Genomic DNA, 16412 nt, shown 5'->3' on the forward strand with positions numbered 1-16412 from the left:
CTGTCACACAGTGCAAGGTAGCAAAGTATCTACAAACAAATAGATATTGCAGGGCCTTCCTTCTAAAATCAATCTTCCTTCTAATTCCTTGTCAGTATGTATGTTTTTCCATCTTTACTTTTATTATTAGTGGCGATTTCTGCTCCTATGCTTAAACCCAAAACACGATTGAGTAAAAACTACACATAAAATGCATATACTTGTTCTTTCTTATAAGGTAACAACCTCGGATTTCAATAACAGTGACATAACACTTACCATTTATGAAGTATTCCCCTAACTCAAGAAACCAGTTCACCATCGCCAGAGTCCCATAATGCATTTGTTAATACCTTCATTTTACAACTGAGGTTAAGTGGCTTACCCAAACTCCTGCTTCTATAAATTACCAGAGACAAGAGGCAGAGCCAGATCTTCAGGTCACAGATCCCACCAGACCACACTCCTCTGTGGACCATTATTTGAACCCACAATTGATAGTACCTTTGAAATGACGGTTAAAAATTAACTAAAGAGATTTCACAATGCGCTAGGCAGTGCCGTGCTGTTTATGTTCATTATTTTAATTAATATTCAACACAACAATGCGAAATATGAGCTTTATTTGTGGCATCTCACAGATAAGAAATCTCTCAAAATTACAAAGCTAATAAATGCTGCACTTGGGAATAAAACCCTTGTATCTCTGCACCCAGAGTCTGTTCACTGTAGTTACAATGTCGGAGAATTATGGGAAGTCGTTTCAGACATTTTTTTTCATGGGCCTTCATGGAAAATTATTTACTAGATTCTTGAAAGTGAAGGTTATATGAGAAAACTGTTGTTGTTGTTGTTGTTGTTGTTGTTGTTGTTGTTGTTGAGTTGCTAAACACACGGTGATGACAGGCATTATGAGGTTTATCTTCTGGGTTCGTATCACCAAGGATCCTAGTGAACTGAGGAGTTAGATGTGGGTTAAGGAATCCAAAGAGGGAAGAGAATGACCATGTAGATTTCACACACTATATAAAAATTAGCTCGTAAGAAGTAGGAGGCTTTGCAGACAAAATCTGCAAGAAGAGGCCAGTGCAGCCAAGTGGTTGGAGATGATGCCACATAACTCTGCAATGAGGAAATTATTTGCCAGGTATCTGTTGGGGGTGTTATGTGTGGAAGGACACAAATACAGGCCAGGCTGTGGAGAACAATTCTAAGTGTGGGGATCATATTAAGTGGGATTGAGGAAAAAGAATGAGTAATGAAAGAATGAGACTTTGAGAAATGAGACATCGCGGCCAGAAATAAGTCAAGGTCATGGATATACTTGGAGTCAAGTAATGTTAAGTAGTGGGGAATAAAATGGAGTCTTTTATGATCATTTATCCCTCTGGATTGGATCATGCATAAGAGTAGGATTAGCTGAAAGTCAGAAAGGCTTGAAGCCAGAAAGGCAGAGCACTACAAGAAAGACATTTCATTAATCTAAATATATTAGTTAGCCAGGGTCTAGACAAGGACTTTATGGATAAGAAAGTAAAGGAGGAGGTAATTTAACACAACAGAAATTGGAATGACCATAACAGATTTAAGATAAGAAGCGTCAAATTTAAACCCCATTTGCATTTGAAAAAAGTGTAATAGACTTTAATAATAAATAAAAACCATAGCAGCTCATTCAATTTTTTTTTTTTTTTTTTTGCCAGCCTGCCTCCCTTGTGGGGATTACACAAAAAGTAAGATCAGTCATATTTTTTACTACTTCTATGCCGGGGCATAAAGACGGTCTATTTGCTGTGTCAGTGATGAACTTAGCTTCCAAAAAGTGTAAGGCGATAAAAAGGAAAAAAGGATTTTATCAAATCTGTTCACAATGCTGATGGATTAAGATACTGATTTTTTTTTAATTTTTTTTTAACGTTTATTTATTTTTGAGACAGGGAGAGACAACATGAATGGGGGAGGGTCAGAGAGAGAGGGAGACACAGAACCCCAAACAGGCTCCAGGCTCTGAGCTGTCAGCACAGAGCCCGACGCGGGGCTCGAACTCACGGACCGCGAGATCATGACCTGAGCCGAAGTCGGCCGCTTAACCGACTGAGCCACCCAGGCTCCCCGATACTGATTTTTAATTTGAATGTTAACTCTGCATTCTACAAGCTGTATCTGTAGCGTATTGCCTGCCTGGACAAATAGTACTTACTAAGTTATTTTTAAAGCTCTTCAAAATTGCACTGAAGTCATGAATTTCGTAGTGCCCCCCACCCATCATTTATTTTTTTCCATCATTCAGATTAGCATATGGGGGCTTCAAGGGCTTTTATTTATTTATTTATTTATTTATTTGAGAAAGAGAGAGAGGAGAGTGAGAGAGAGTGGGGGAGGAGCAGAGGGAGAGAGAGAGAGAAAGAGAGAGAGAGAATCTTAAGTAGGTGCAGGGCTCCACGCAGGGCTCGATCCCACAACCCTGAGGTCATTTGCAGGCATAGTGGGGCCTTCTGGCACACGTGATCTCTAGAGGTCTGACAGACACTGTGGAATCCCCTTAACTTTCTACTTCCACTTGCCTCTGAGAAATCCCACAAAACTGCTGAGGAAAAAATTCAGTCAGTGTCATCTAAATTAAATATGGCGTAACCAAGGGGTGCCTGGGTGGCTCAGGTCAAGCGCCCGGCTTCGGCTTGGGTCACCAACTCGCAGTCTGTGAGTTCGAGCCCTCCTTTGGGCTCTGTGCTGACAGCTCAGAGCCTGGAGCCTGCTTCAGATTCTGTGTCTCCCTCTCTCTCTGTCCCTCCCCCGTTCACGCTCGGTCCCTCTATCTCTCTCTCAAAATAAATAAACATTAAAAATTTTTAAAAAAGATAGTATAACCAAGTATCAAAATAAATGGACAATAATAACAGTTTTATATACTCTCGACACAAATATGAAGGCCCTAGGGAATACCCCCTCACCCCTCTGGACACACGGATGACACAGAATGACATTAATATGTATCTGCTTTCTTTCTGCAAAAAGAGGGCATGAGAGGTCCGTGACGATGTCAATATCAAACGAGAATAAGGAGAAATGTTGAAATACATATTTTTCTTAAAAAAAAAACAAAAAAAATGGTTTTCCAAAAAAATACAGCTTTGTAAATCACATTGAAAAACTGCCAAGAAAATATAAAACTCTCAATTTATCACATTATTTGTCTACCTATCATATTTCATCATCTTGAATTGCTATTATTACCACTACTAACACTTATTTTTAATTGTGTATTGAGGAAAAAGCACCTAAATGCTGTTTGGGTTGATGTTGGCCCCTTAATCCTCAATTCTGCATTACACATTAACAACAGAAACAACAACAAATGGTGTGTTGGATCAAATCTACGGTTCAGAAAACCCAGACCTAAATTTCAGTATTCATTTTAAATATGGCATTATTCAATCTTTCCAAATCTCCTGCATGGTAAATAGCATTATTTTCAATTTAACCTGATAAAACAAAGTCTAAAAGAAGTCAAAATGCTTACCCAAGGTCACACAGCAGGATTGTTGACGACACCGGGGAGGACACAGGTTTCCTGAGCCCATATTCACGCCCAGGGCCTCCCTCTACACAAAGGCTGGCCTCCCTCCCTCACTGCAGGGCTTGGGAGATGGGACCAGACACAGAGGCTGAGCCTCTGCTGGGCTCTCCACCACGTCTCCATGAAGTAACAGTCAAGTTTGCTTTTTAACGATGTGATAAATTCAGTGGGTCGGCTGTTGTCCAGGACTGTCGGGGAATGGAATAAAGTAGTCTGAGGATTTGAAGGCACACGTGTTAGGAGGCCAATAGGGCCACAGGGCCAAGGCTTATTCTCCAATATAACTTTTATTAGAGATAGCTCAGCTGTTTTAATCCCAGGTCTCTGGTCCGCCATGTCAGTCTCTTGATTGGCTATAATCTTGGGAGGAAGGAAGAAAATGAGTGACTGGCTGCCTTCCCAAACCTTTCAGAAACTTCACTAATAGAACTAGGACCAAACCCAGGTTGTGCGACTCCAAGTAAAGGGACATTTAGGGAACACTGCTGTCATTCTATAATTAGGAATGAAATTCAAGTGTAAACATGAAGGCAATTGCTGCGGAAAAGGTATATGCATATAATAGAAAGTAGTAACGTTTAAAGACTGTTGTAAAATAGTAGCTTAGTAGCTATTACTACTGGAAATATTCATAATGGTCAAGGTTAAGAGAATTGAACTCGGATGTAATATACTCCTTAGCATTTTTTTTTTTTCAAAACCAACACGAAGTACAAATACACACAGAGAACAAGAGATCAAATATAAGAAAGAGAAGAAGAGAGCATTAACTGTTATTAACATTATTTCTCTCAGGAGGTAGGGTTTCAGTTAACTTTTTAAAATTGTTGGCTTTTCTTTCAGTTTTCTGGTTTTCCTCGATACTCTGCACTGACCATTTACTTTTTTGTATAATTAGATATATATTTTTCCCCTTTAAATTTTAATAGCTTTGTGGGAACCACTTTCAGGTGCCTGTTCGGGACCTAGTCATTCACAACTTCTTCCTTACTAACAGTTTCCTACTTTTTGTATAATGTTGCAATGTACCCAATTTAAAATATTTATCTTCCCAGAATGTCTCGCAGATAAGGTTTGCCAAAATGTGCGAACAGCGGTATGTTAATATAAGTAACTGCTGACATACGTCTTCTAGGCTTTTGCGTTTTATCCTTTGCTCTCCTTAACCTTCTTCCTGTGAGGAAGATGGCTAGAGATGTACTAACATGAGAATGAGAAGCCATAAGCTAAGCAAGAAATTAGAAGAAATCTGTGTCCTTGATAACATCATCAAGCCTTTGCACAAGCCTGTACTACCTACATTTGTGAGGGGGGACAAAATAGCTCTCTACTTTGTAAAGTACTCTGGACGGATTTGCTTTCTATGCAACCAAAAGTAGTCGTAACTGACACAAAGCAAAGGAAGAAAAACTTTCACTTGCATTCAACTCTGAGCTGTAAATGGAGATGGTACAAAGCCCCTAAATCCAGTAGGCATTTAAATCAAGTGGTTAAAAAAAGATAAAAGGATCCCAGAAGACTTCCAGAATGGGGAATTTCTCCCAGCATCCTCACTGTATTTCAAAACTTTGGGTACCAAAAATCCTTAATGAACACGCATTAGCGTTCATTTCAACGTCAACCTCAGGAGTTAGGCTTTCCTTACGAACTGTCAAATGTTACGCAATCGGATATGTTTTCTTTCTGTTCCAAGGACTGAAAACAAAAATTTTCATGTAGTAAGACATTTTACGTCAAGTGACTTGAAAAGCAACATTATATATTCCCAAATAGAATTTTAGGACTTAAAAGTAGGGGCATGAATGAAATACTGTCAAGAGAAAAGAGAATTTTCACCACTGAACACGGCTCATCTCTGGAATATCTGCGAGATTCAAGCAAATAGGATTTATGCCTTTGATTTTCCTCAAGACTTAATCTGCCTCTATACGTCATCCTTACCCTGGGTCATTTCAAATGTAACCTCTGTTGCAAAAATCTCCATTTCTTTTCTCTTACCTTTCTGGAATATTAAAACAAGCTTCTGGCATTGTCAGCATCTAGTAGACCCTTGTAGACATGACTAAAACACCCAGCACTAAAAGCCATTCCACTAAAATGGAGGAAGCATCTTTCTAAATGATGGTTCAACAAACCATAACAAAATAGAACCTCCTCTCTCTCTGGAAGTGATCAGACAGGTTCAAAAAGAATATTTGATGATATGCCAAGCCAGCACATTGCTGTGATTATACAGGGAATGCCCACACCCCAAACAGCCAGACTTTTCTTCTCAATTATAGACCAGCTGCCACCCATAGTGAGCCTGATTTAGCACAAGATCAAAAACTCCCTCTACCTGGGTTCAGTGACATTTCACAGTGGCGCAGGACCCAGGTAAAACCATTAAAAACATGTTTTCGGGCCCATGTCAAGAAGAAATTGAGACCTAGGGCTGTGTTTCCCCTACCTTCAGACATTTTCTTATATTAAATGAGTGGTCCATTTAGAAATCTCACTGAAGTGTTGAAAACAAGCTGCCTGCTTTGTAATTCGTTTATACGTTCATCCATTGAGCAAATACCTATTGAGAAAATATAATTAAAATGTTAGGATTAAAATGTTACACTAAGCTTCTTATCCTGCTTCGGATGCTAACATTAAGTTTTTTGTTGGTTTTTATTGTTCCTTCAGACAAATTTTGTTCCTCCACACACCGTCATACACCTGTTTTGTGAAACTAAGGAGAAGCCAGCTACGCTGCCACTCCGTTCAATTCCATGTTTCATGTTATCAGTACTCAAGGTACCCAAACTATATTTTCTACTATTTTATATATCGTAGAACAACACACAAAGCCGCAAGTTCTTACGCAGGTGCTAACCAGGCTGTAGCACCATGTCTATGTTATTGTGCAGGGATGCAATGTACCATTAATGAAATAATAGAATCTCAGAATGGACGCACAAGGTTATCCAGACGCCAGCACTCTTTCGCAACATATCAAAAAGCAGTGCTTTCAACTGCTGGATGGATAACATCGTTTTCAAAAGATAGGACGCCGCATTGATGTCTACACCTGAGGGTTCCTGTTCTGAAAAGTTTAAATGTTCTTTCATGCAACGCCCTGAAATATTTTGTGAAAACAGCTCCTTCCACACCTGTCAATCCTTCCCCACCCCAGTCTCAACCGGCTTACCTCCTGGTAGAGAGGAGTCTCCTCAGTTCTCTCACATGATCCTCATAGGAGATGATCTCCTAGCCCACCGTCATCCTTCTTCTCTGGATGGTTTAAATTAGTTCGTGAATGTCCTTCTTGAAGCGCAAATGCAGCTTGTAGGTGGGATGTGTCAAGTTCATGGAAGAGTGAGAATATTTTTGTCTCCCTCACTGGCTCTATTCCTCATCAGGCTGGCTTCACTCACTTTGGCATTCTTGTCCTCCCTCACTCTCTGTTGTCTGATATTAAGCCTTCAGCCAAATAAGACTTATATCCTTCTTACAAAGGCTGGTATTGATCTATATATAACCCACCTATATTAACCAGAGTTTATCTTTTGGACTTAGCGTGGAGTGTTACATACAGGATATTTCATTTCCTTAGCGGGATTCTATTCTCTACCTTTTCAAAATCTTCTCAATTTCTGAAATGTTTTCACGTGAGTCTGATAATTTCACGACCGCTCAAAAACAAAAAACAAAAACAAAACACTCTCAAAAATACCTAAGACGATACCTGACAAGGGGAATATTCTCAGGGTAGGATTTAATTCCCTCGCCTGATTTTTCCAGACGCAACTCCAGATTAGAAATTGGAGTTCAGAATTGTACCTCTGTGTCCTGAGATACCACGCCCTCCTACCCTCCTTTTAGGTACTGCAGAAAAGGAAAATAATCTAAGTCACATTTTAAACAAATTTTTAACATTTATTTTCTTTTTAAGAGAGAGAGATAGAAAGAGATAGAGAGAGCTTGAGTGGGAGACGGGCAGAGAGGAATGGAGACACAGAATCCAAAGCAGCTCCGGGCTCTGAGCTGTCAGCACAGAGCCTGATGCGGGGCTCAAACCCACAAGCTATGAGATCATGACCTGAGCCGAAGTTGGATGCTTAACTGCCTGAGCCACTCAGGCACCCTTAAGTCACATTTTTTTTGTAGTGAGCCAGAGATCACATCATCTACTAGGAAAGCTTCAGAATTGGTGTAAGAGTCAAAGGTGGTAGTATTTACAGAACGTTATTGAAAATTTTAAACTTTACGCAATTATAAGTTAACTGTCTTTCCAGGAAAGTGATCTGCTTCCTGTACGATGTTTCTCAGCCTTTTTAATTTAGGACCCACACTATTAATCAGCACTATATTTAAAGTGTTTATCACATCTCAGAAATAAACCCATGCTTATAAGCTCAACTAGTGTACCACAAAGGAGGCAAGAACATGCAATTGGGAAAAGACAGTCTCTTCAACAAACGAGGCTGGGAAAACTGGACAGCCACACGCAAAAGAATGAACCTGGACCACTTTCTTACACCACACACAAAAATAAACTCAAAATGCATGAAAGACCTAAATGTGAGAACTGAAACCATAAAACTCTTAGAAGAAAACACAGGCACTAATTTCTTTGACATTGGCCATGGAAACATTTTTCTAGATATGTCTCTTTGGGCAAGGGGAACAAGATTAAAATTAAACTATGATTCAGTTCTCATCTGAAATCCTTCTTTGAAATGGGGGGCAGGGAAAAAGAAGAAATAGCCATGCTAAAGAACGAGTGTGCCAGGGACAAAATAACACGAAGAGGGTATAAAGAGGGAATGCAGTTAACAAAGGGATAGAAATGCTATGTGTTTTCTGGGTTGTAAGAAGCAGAAGCAAATCAACCCACATCCCGAATACCAGATTCTCTCTTTGAACTTAATTTGGATCATGACACTGAATGGTGCACACTGGCCATTTTTTCACTGGTACTAAGTCAGATCAACCGACGCATCCCTACGGGAACCACTTCCATCATCCGGGAAACTGGGAAGCGCAAATGATGATTATGAAATTCCATTTGGCAATTTCAATACTGCATGAAAATGTGGGTCAAGATTATACCCAGATTGACTTAAAGCAGAAATGTGATGTGTTCACTTTGTCTGCTGGCATCCGACAGGTTAATCACTTTCTTATATTGCTTATATATTAATATGCATCAATTATAAATATATGAACATCAATGTTTGTGTTTACATATGTAATTCACTTGTACCAAACTAGTAATGTGGGAAAAACTCTAACAGAGGTTTAATCTGTATGCTCCCTTGAGAATTTCAGAAAGGCAGAACAAGACATCGAGATACTTATTTATTAATAGGCTTGAGGTAGCATGAATTAAATAATGAAAAACAGGAAAAGGATATTAGAAGGTGTGCAACATGCGAAGCATCCACATAAATGAACAGAAGGAAGGAGAGTCGTAACATTATAGATGGTCTGAATTTCTGCTTATTTATTTACACTGTCTGAAAAAACACGGTAACAAAGGATGCATACCACTGGCACTGTTTGCAGCGGCATGAATAAGATGCATAAATAATGGATGACAACAGATGCACAAGAGCAGTGCCTTGGTAAATGAGTAAGGCAGAGACAACAGGAAGGCTTTAATGGTCTAATGTACCTATCATTTCCATCTCTTCAGAGACAAATTTGTTTTCTTAGTTTTCTCTTTCTTTCCCTGAAAAGGGGTTTGACATTAGCAGTAAGAGCAGTACCCCTTATGTATTATTTTCCTTCAAAATGATCTTTCGGTTCAATTCCAAAGCATTATGAGTGGGTGTTAGATCCGTATTGATTATGTCTCCGTGTACCTTACTGAAATGCATTAAAATTACAAAAGTTTGGTTGAACTAAGGAACTTCATATTTTCTTAAAACGGATACACAGAAATAAAGAATATAACGTGTATGTAACGTAAAGTTTATTCTATGATTCAATATCTAATTTAAGTCTGGCAATGCTTAATCAAAAATGATTAGAATGCAACATTAGATATTTAGCAAGACATCATTAAAAATCAAAAGACATTTTTGTTCTGTGTTAACTTGGACAATTTTTAAACTAATTGTCCTTCCATATCCTATTTCTTTAGAAATCCTTTAAATAACTATAGAAAACAGTCATAAAAATTTATTTTGCCCAAGATTCTACTTCCCCTACAATTCATTACTAAAAAGTCTGTTAGAGAGTACATATTGAGGATTAAGACAAAGAAACTAACAGTAGGAAATTGGTAACAAATGTTTAGTTTATGATATGGTTAAAGAATATTTGAAATTTCTTTGAGCAAACATACAGTTGATTTATATTCTAAGACTATTCATTGGAGTTATAATTATGTTAAAATATTCATTCTTTAATTTTTCAAGACTGACAAATCAGTGTACGAATTTCAAGGTATACGACTGAAATAAAATATGAGATTGATTACTTTAAACACTGGTTTGAGAAAAAAAAATGAAAATGTCTATTTTCAAAACAATTTTTTTTGTGACACCATATTGCAAAGTTTTACATTGACTTACTAGAAACCTACTAGAGTAAAGGAAAACTCTTGTGTATTTTAGGACTAGGCCATATCTGTAAACCTATAACTAAAAAAGATGAGAAGAAAGAATAATCACTCTGTCCAATATTATAAAATCTGTACATACAGTTAGTCTACCGAATATAAATCTGGAAATACTAAAACAAAATAAATATTCTAATTCACCCATGATCATATCCATATGCAAATTAATATATTAATTATTTTTAAGGCCATCCAAAAGTACCATAAAAGTGAATAAATCTTATGTAAATATAAATTAATATCTCTAGGGCATTGTTGACGGCATGAGAAAACTACAAAGCAATCAAAAACATTTAATCAATATGTTATAATTTAGACATGAATATTTTGTTTTGCCACTGAGTATCTTATAATAGCAGGAAGTTATGAGTCATACTTATTGTAGCAAGTACGTCATAACAGAGATGGATTTATTTGCACCAAGATGGATTTTATTTTCCTCCAAGGTACGTGGTCCATCCAAGCTCAAAGTAGAATGGTACCAAATCTACTTTTGACCTTACATCTATTCAAAGACTTAAATTAATACAAATTTATGTGGAAAACTATTAAATGAAATTAATCCTAAAAGTCAGTCACAGGATAAACGTCACACATGCTATTCTTAAAATAGCTTTGTATCATCTGTCCTGCTTGAAGCTATTATTGCCTGGAAGAAAACCTACAGGCAATAATTCACTTATATTTTTTAAATAAAGGTAATTTTATAGTATAATTTTTAGTGTTCAGATTGCCTTGAACACTGGAGATGAAGAAAAGGACATACAATATTGACTTATCATAAAAGTCTCTGGCTATATCTAGATATTGGTCATTTTTTTTCTTTCTTTTTCTTTCTTTGTGTGTGTGTGTGTGTGTGTGTGTGTGTGTGTGTGTGTGTGAATCCTCACAGCCTGCTTCCTACTTTATGCAAGACTTTGTGCTACATGGAGTCCCATCTCTCCCTTAAACAAATAAACAAAAACAGTGTGTGGTCTCTTCCTTCCTATGCCCTTTGAAGTCAAAATGAAATCAGAAAATCCCAAAGGCAACTGAATGTATCTTACCATCAAGTATTTTGAAACTTGAGTGGACGATATAAAAATGAAAGTTTAAGGTTTGCATCTGAGGTTTAGTAGTCCAGTAAGTGATGTCCTAGGAAGGCTGAATCTGGTGGCCACATTCTCTGAATCTTCCCGTATATCCCCATTTCACTGAACCAGTTTCTAATTCTTTCCTGTTCAGTGTCTTAACCTTTAAGTAACCTTTATGTCTCAGAGTCCTTGAATGGAAGAGCAATTAATTTTTATTAGCATAAACAGAAAAAGCTATTTATTAGGATAATAAGAAGAAAGGTATAAATGTGTCCATTTCCCAGTCCATTTTAACATCATTGGCAAATGAGGGAATTACCTAAGACTGAGAACACAATTCTCATCCCCCTTCCTATCTACCCAATCTTCATTGTATCTACACATAGAATTTGGTTAGAGCTAAGCTTAGAATAGAAGCTAAGTGTACACAGGAAAAAAAATGACATAGTAAAAGGATTGCCAGACTTATTTATATCAGTAATCTTTTTGAGTATTTTCAAAGGAATGGGTTCTGAAGGTGCTCAATCAAAAAAAAAAAAAAATCAAATTGGATCCTTACCAAAACCTCTGGTTACTTTGATCAGTTGGACTTATTTCTAGTTGTTTAATAAGCTTGTTGTCTAAAAATTAGTCCCAATGGAAACCCATGAGGAGTACAATGGCAGAAATTCATTGTATTTAAGGTAAGAAGAATATAAGAACTTTGGAATATGGAATGTTAGAATGTCTGTCCAGATTGTGACCTGCTTAACCATTCACTATGATTCTCCCAGACCATTCGTTTTATCCATAGATTAGATAACTTTTATCCAAAGAGATTACAGGAAAGCGATGCCAAAGTAACACAGGTCTCTCCCAAAACACTGGGATTGGCAGTGTTCCTGTTGTCAGAAACCAAAGACATGGGATTTATTTACAAGAGGCAAAGGTCTGTTGTGGCCCTAATGAACATTAGGGCCATTAGAATCATCAAAATTATAGGACTCATAGATTATTGTAGCTATAAACCGACCATGGATTTCCAAGTATCATAATTAATGTCCTCTCATTAAGGTACTATTATATCTCCAATATTAAAAAGTATTCTAGCTCTCGTGCATAAAGGCCTGATTGAAACTACCAAAATAGAGTTTTAATCCCCACTCAATTCCCACATTTAAGTAAAATTATAGATCCAAAGTCCTTTAAATAAAGGGAAGGTAGTGAAGATATTGCAAGAACACCAAAAGCTAGTTCTATCAGTTTTTTCTAGCATTTAGCAAAGGTGTCTTATCCATATACAAGATTAACTGTGCACTTGTGCTGTGAAAACATATTAGATACCAGCTTCATTTTCATTTTGAGAAAACCACAGTGAGAAATTGAACTGAGTTCAAAGGACAATGATTCTGCTTCACAGCATGCCATCGATATTTCCCCAGTTCATGATTAAAAAGTCCTCCTCAACAGGGGCGCCTGGATGGCTCAGTCGGTTAGGCGCCCGACTTTGGCTCAGGTCATGATCTCCCGGTAGATGAGTTTGAGCCCCGCATTGGGCTCTGTGCTGATAGCTCAGAGCCTGGAGCCTGCTTTGGATTCTGTGTCTCCTGCCTCTGCCCCTCCCCCGCTCATGCTCTGTCTCACTCTGTCTCTCAAAAATAAGTAAATGTTAAAAAATAAAACTATAAAAAAAAAGTCCTCCTCAACAAAATATTCTATTGGTCTAAGTTCTAAACAATTACATTGTTTCTCTTCAATTTAGTAATGCATGTTTAAATATCAAATTTGCATACTTGTTGCTTAGTAAATACTGTATTCTTCATTGATGCTAAATTAGAGAACTTTCAGCTATAAAAGTGTTCTTGAAAAACACTTGACTAACCTAGTCATTCATTTCAAGAAAAAGTTTATAGAGATTGGGTATCATTTAGATTTGCTTTCAGCACAGTCCCTGTCTCCATGTGTTTGAACAGCTAGTTTGAAATAAACAATTCTAATACAATAATTGTAAAGATGAAGGGACAGAATTTGAATAATACTAATTGAGGCATTCTATATGATCATTTAAATTTTTTTATTAAGTTGTTTTATTATTTTTTAACGTTTATTTATTTTTTTGAGAGAGACAGAGACAGAATGCGAGTGGGTTAGGGGCAGAGAGAGAGGGAGACACAGAATCCGAAGCAGGCTCCAGGCTCTGAGCCATCAGCACAGAGCCAGACACAGGGCTCGAACTCCCAAACTGTGAGATCATGACCTGAGCTGAAGTCGGACGCTCAACCGACTGAGCCACACAGGCACCCCATCTATTAAGTCGTTTTATTAGGGACATTTGGAAGGGACATTTGGAAACCAGAAGAATCAACCTCAAAGAAACAAAAATATTGATAGTACTGCAGTTTCTGGAACTTATTGTGTGATTTAATTTTTGTGACACTATGCTGTTTAAGATATTCCTTACTATACACAATTCATATATATATATATATATGTATATTATATATGTATATATGTATATTTATATATGCATATTATATATGTATATATGTATATTTATATATGCATATATATGTATATATGTGTATATCTGTATATTATAAATATACATATATTTGAAACTAAAGTTAATAAAAAAGAGTTTGATAAACTATCAACAAAATGACAAGGAAACCTACTGAATGGGAGAAAATATTTGCAAAGGATATATCCAACAAGCAGTTAATATCCAAATTATATAAAGAAGTTCTATAATTCAACACCAAAAACAAATAAAGAACAAATAATCCAATAAAAAATAGGCAGAAGACCTGAAGAGAGTTTTTTTTCCCCCAAGGAAGACAGACAAATGGTCAACAGACACATGAAAAGATGCCTAACATCACTAAACATCAGGGAAATACAAATCAAACCACAATGTGGGCGCCTGGGTGACTCCTCTGCTTGCACTCTCTCTCTCTCATTCTCTCTCTAAAAATAAGCAAACATTAAAAATAAATAAATAAAATCTTAAAAAACAAACAAACAAAAAAAAAAACAAAAACAAAAAACAAAAAAACCCACCCTCACCTTAAATGTGTCAGAATGGCTAGAATCAAAAAGACAAGAAATAAGCGTTGGAGAGTATGTGAAGAAAGAGAAACCCTTACGCACTGTTGGTGGGGAGGAAAGTTGGTTCAGCCACCGTGGCAAAGAGCATGGAGTTTGCTCATGAAAATTAAAAATAGAATTCTTATGATCCAGTAATCCTACTAAGTATGTATAAAAAGAAAACAAAAACACAAACTCAAAAAGATATGCATCCCTATGTTTACTGGAGCGCTATTTACGACAGCCAAAATATGGAAGCAATCCAAGTACCCATCCACAGATGAATGGATAGATCAGATGTGGGTATATATACAATGAAACACGACTCAGCCATAAAAAAGAATGAGATCGTGCCATTTGCAGTAACATAGATCAACCTAGAGCAGGTAATGCTAAGTGAAATAAGTCAGACAGAGAGACAAATGCCACATGATTGTGGAATTTAAGAACAAAACAAACAAACAAACAAAAGACAAACAAAAAGCAGACTCTTAAATACAGAGAACTGGTGGTTGCCGGGGCGGGGGTGGGGTGGGGGGTGTGGTGGATGGAGGGAATGGTGAAATAGGTAAAGGGGATTAAGGGTACACTTACTGTGATGAGCACTGACAGTGTATAAACTTGTGGAATCATCATATTATACACCTGCAATTAATATAGCACTATGTTAATTATACTTCAAATATACCTACATGTGTGTATGTGTTAGTAACTGATCCTCCCCCTAATAAAAGGGTTTGCTGTTCAATTCTGAGTGAGGAAAAATTAACCAGTTTACTAGTTTCTATTAACAATACATACATGAATAAAATCAATTTTGACAAAGTAATTAGCAATATCTATTGGATGCTGATTCAGAGCATATACAGAGTTCTTGATAACCTTGTCCCAGGCCGGCAAGGTATTTTCACGGAACCTGTGTAGAGTCTTCAAAAGGTCATTCTGTCATCCCACCAAGCCAGCCACTGCAGCGGACCACTTCACGGTCTTTCAGCCATGGAAAGACCAGGGCATTCCATTAGCAGGAGCCCATTGTCACACTTCTTTTACTATGGAGTAAGTTCTTTGGTTAGAAGCAATGCTCGGGGGACTATCATGATAGCACACAGGAATTCTGTAAGTGTACGGGTTGCTGTTTGGGCAGAAATATATTTGCAGGGAAGGCACATCCATATCCAGAGTAAGTGTCAATTTCAGTATGATCAAAATGCTGCCACTTCCATGACAGAAGAAGTCCAGGGCAATTCACCTGCCACCAGGTAGCTGATTGATCACACTAGGGAACTGTGCCATACTGAGGACTCAACGTTGATCTCTGCCGTTGACCGACTGGGCACATGGCACCGGTAAGAGCTAGGTCAGCCTTGATAAATGGAAGTCCGTGTCACTGAGCCCGTGCATAACCTCCCTTCCTACTACCAGGGCCATTCTGTTCTTGAACCCCGCTGGGCTATGGCAAAGGTGGCTGGGTAAAGAGGCTGGCTGGTAATTACAGAATGGGTCATCCTACCCACTTAATTATTAAAATTCTCCTCTGCTGAAGTCACTTTTGGTGACTTCATCACTTTAGCCAACATTATTCAATTAAAAAAATTGAAACATTTTTTTTATCTTAAAAACTAAGATATAAGCCATTAAGGTACATTAAATAGTAATGTCTTCTATTTATTCAAAGGCTTTAAACTTCATTTAGAGTTTATGCTTCCCAAAGTTCACATAGGTAAAGTTTGAGATAGGTTGGGTTGGGATAGAGGAATCCTGCTACTCAGAGCATTATTCTTTTTTTTTTTTTTTTTTTTTTTTTAAACCTTGGTGAGGAAGCTTAAATTTCAACCTCAAGGTCAAGGAACTGACACTGAAAGTCCATCATTGATCTTTCCCACTGTGTCCAGTTACTATCATTTCATCTAATAAGGGACTCTGAGCTGATTTTCTAAGCCTAGGTATCTTTTTCAAGAGATCTGTAAACTAATCATAGCCATTTATTGAGTACTTTCTTTGTATTGGTCATTGTGACGGTGCTTTCATGTACTATCTTCTTTATTCCACACAACAATTCTATGATGTAGGTATGGACCCTCCTAGGAAGAAAATGAGACTGAAAAGGTTGAATAGCTTG

At 37.4% G+C, this 16412-nt stretch overlaps 1 long non-coding RNA gene across 1 annotated transcript; it reads right to left on the reverse strand.

Moving 5' to 3' along the window:
- Positions 1 to 614: 614 nt before the first annotated feature.
- On the reverse strand, positions 615 to 11893 carry LOC122231095. Its single transcript, XR_006208239.1, has 5 exons — positions 11787 to 11893; positions 6735 to 6868; positions 6006 to 6119; positions 3500 to 3916; positions 615 to 935 (listed from the first exon to the last, which is right to left on the reverse strand). It is a non-coding gene; the product is annotated as an uncharacterized LOC122231095 (long non-coding RNA).
- Between the last annotated feature and the right edge of the window lie 4519 nt (positions 11894 to 16412).

This window comes from Panthera tigris, chromosome A1 (genome assembly GCF_018350195.1).
Source record: "Panthera tigris isolate Pti1 chromosome A1, P.tigris_Pti1_mat1.1, whole genome shotgun sequence".
NCBI lineage: Eukaryota > Metazoa > Chordata > Mammalia > Carnivora > Felidae > Panthera > Panthera tigris.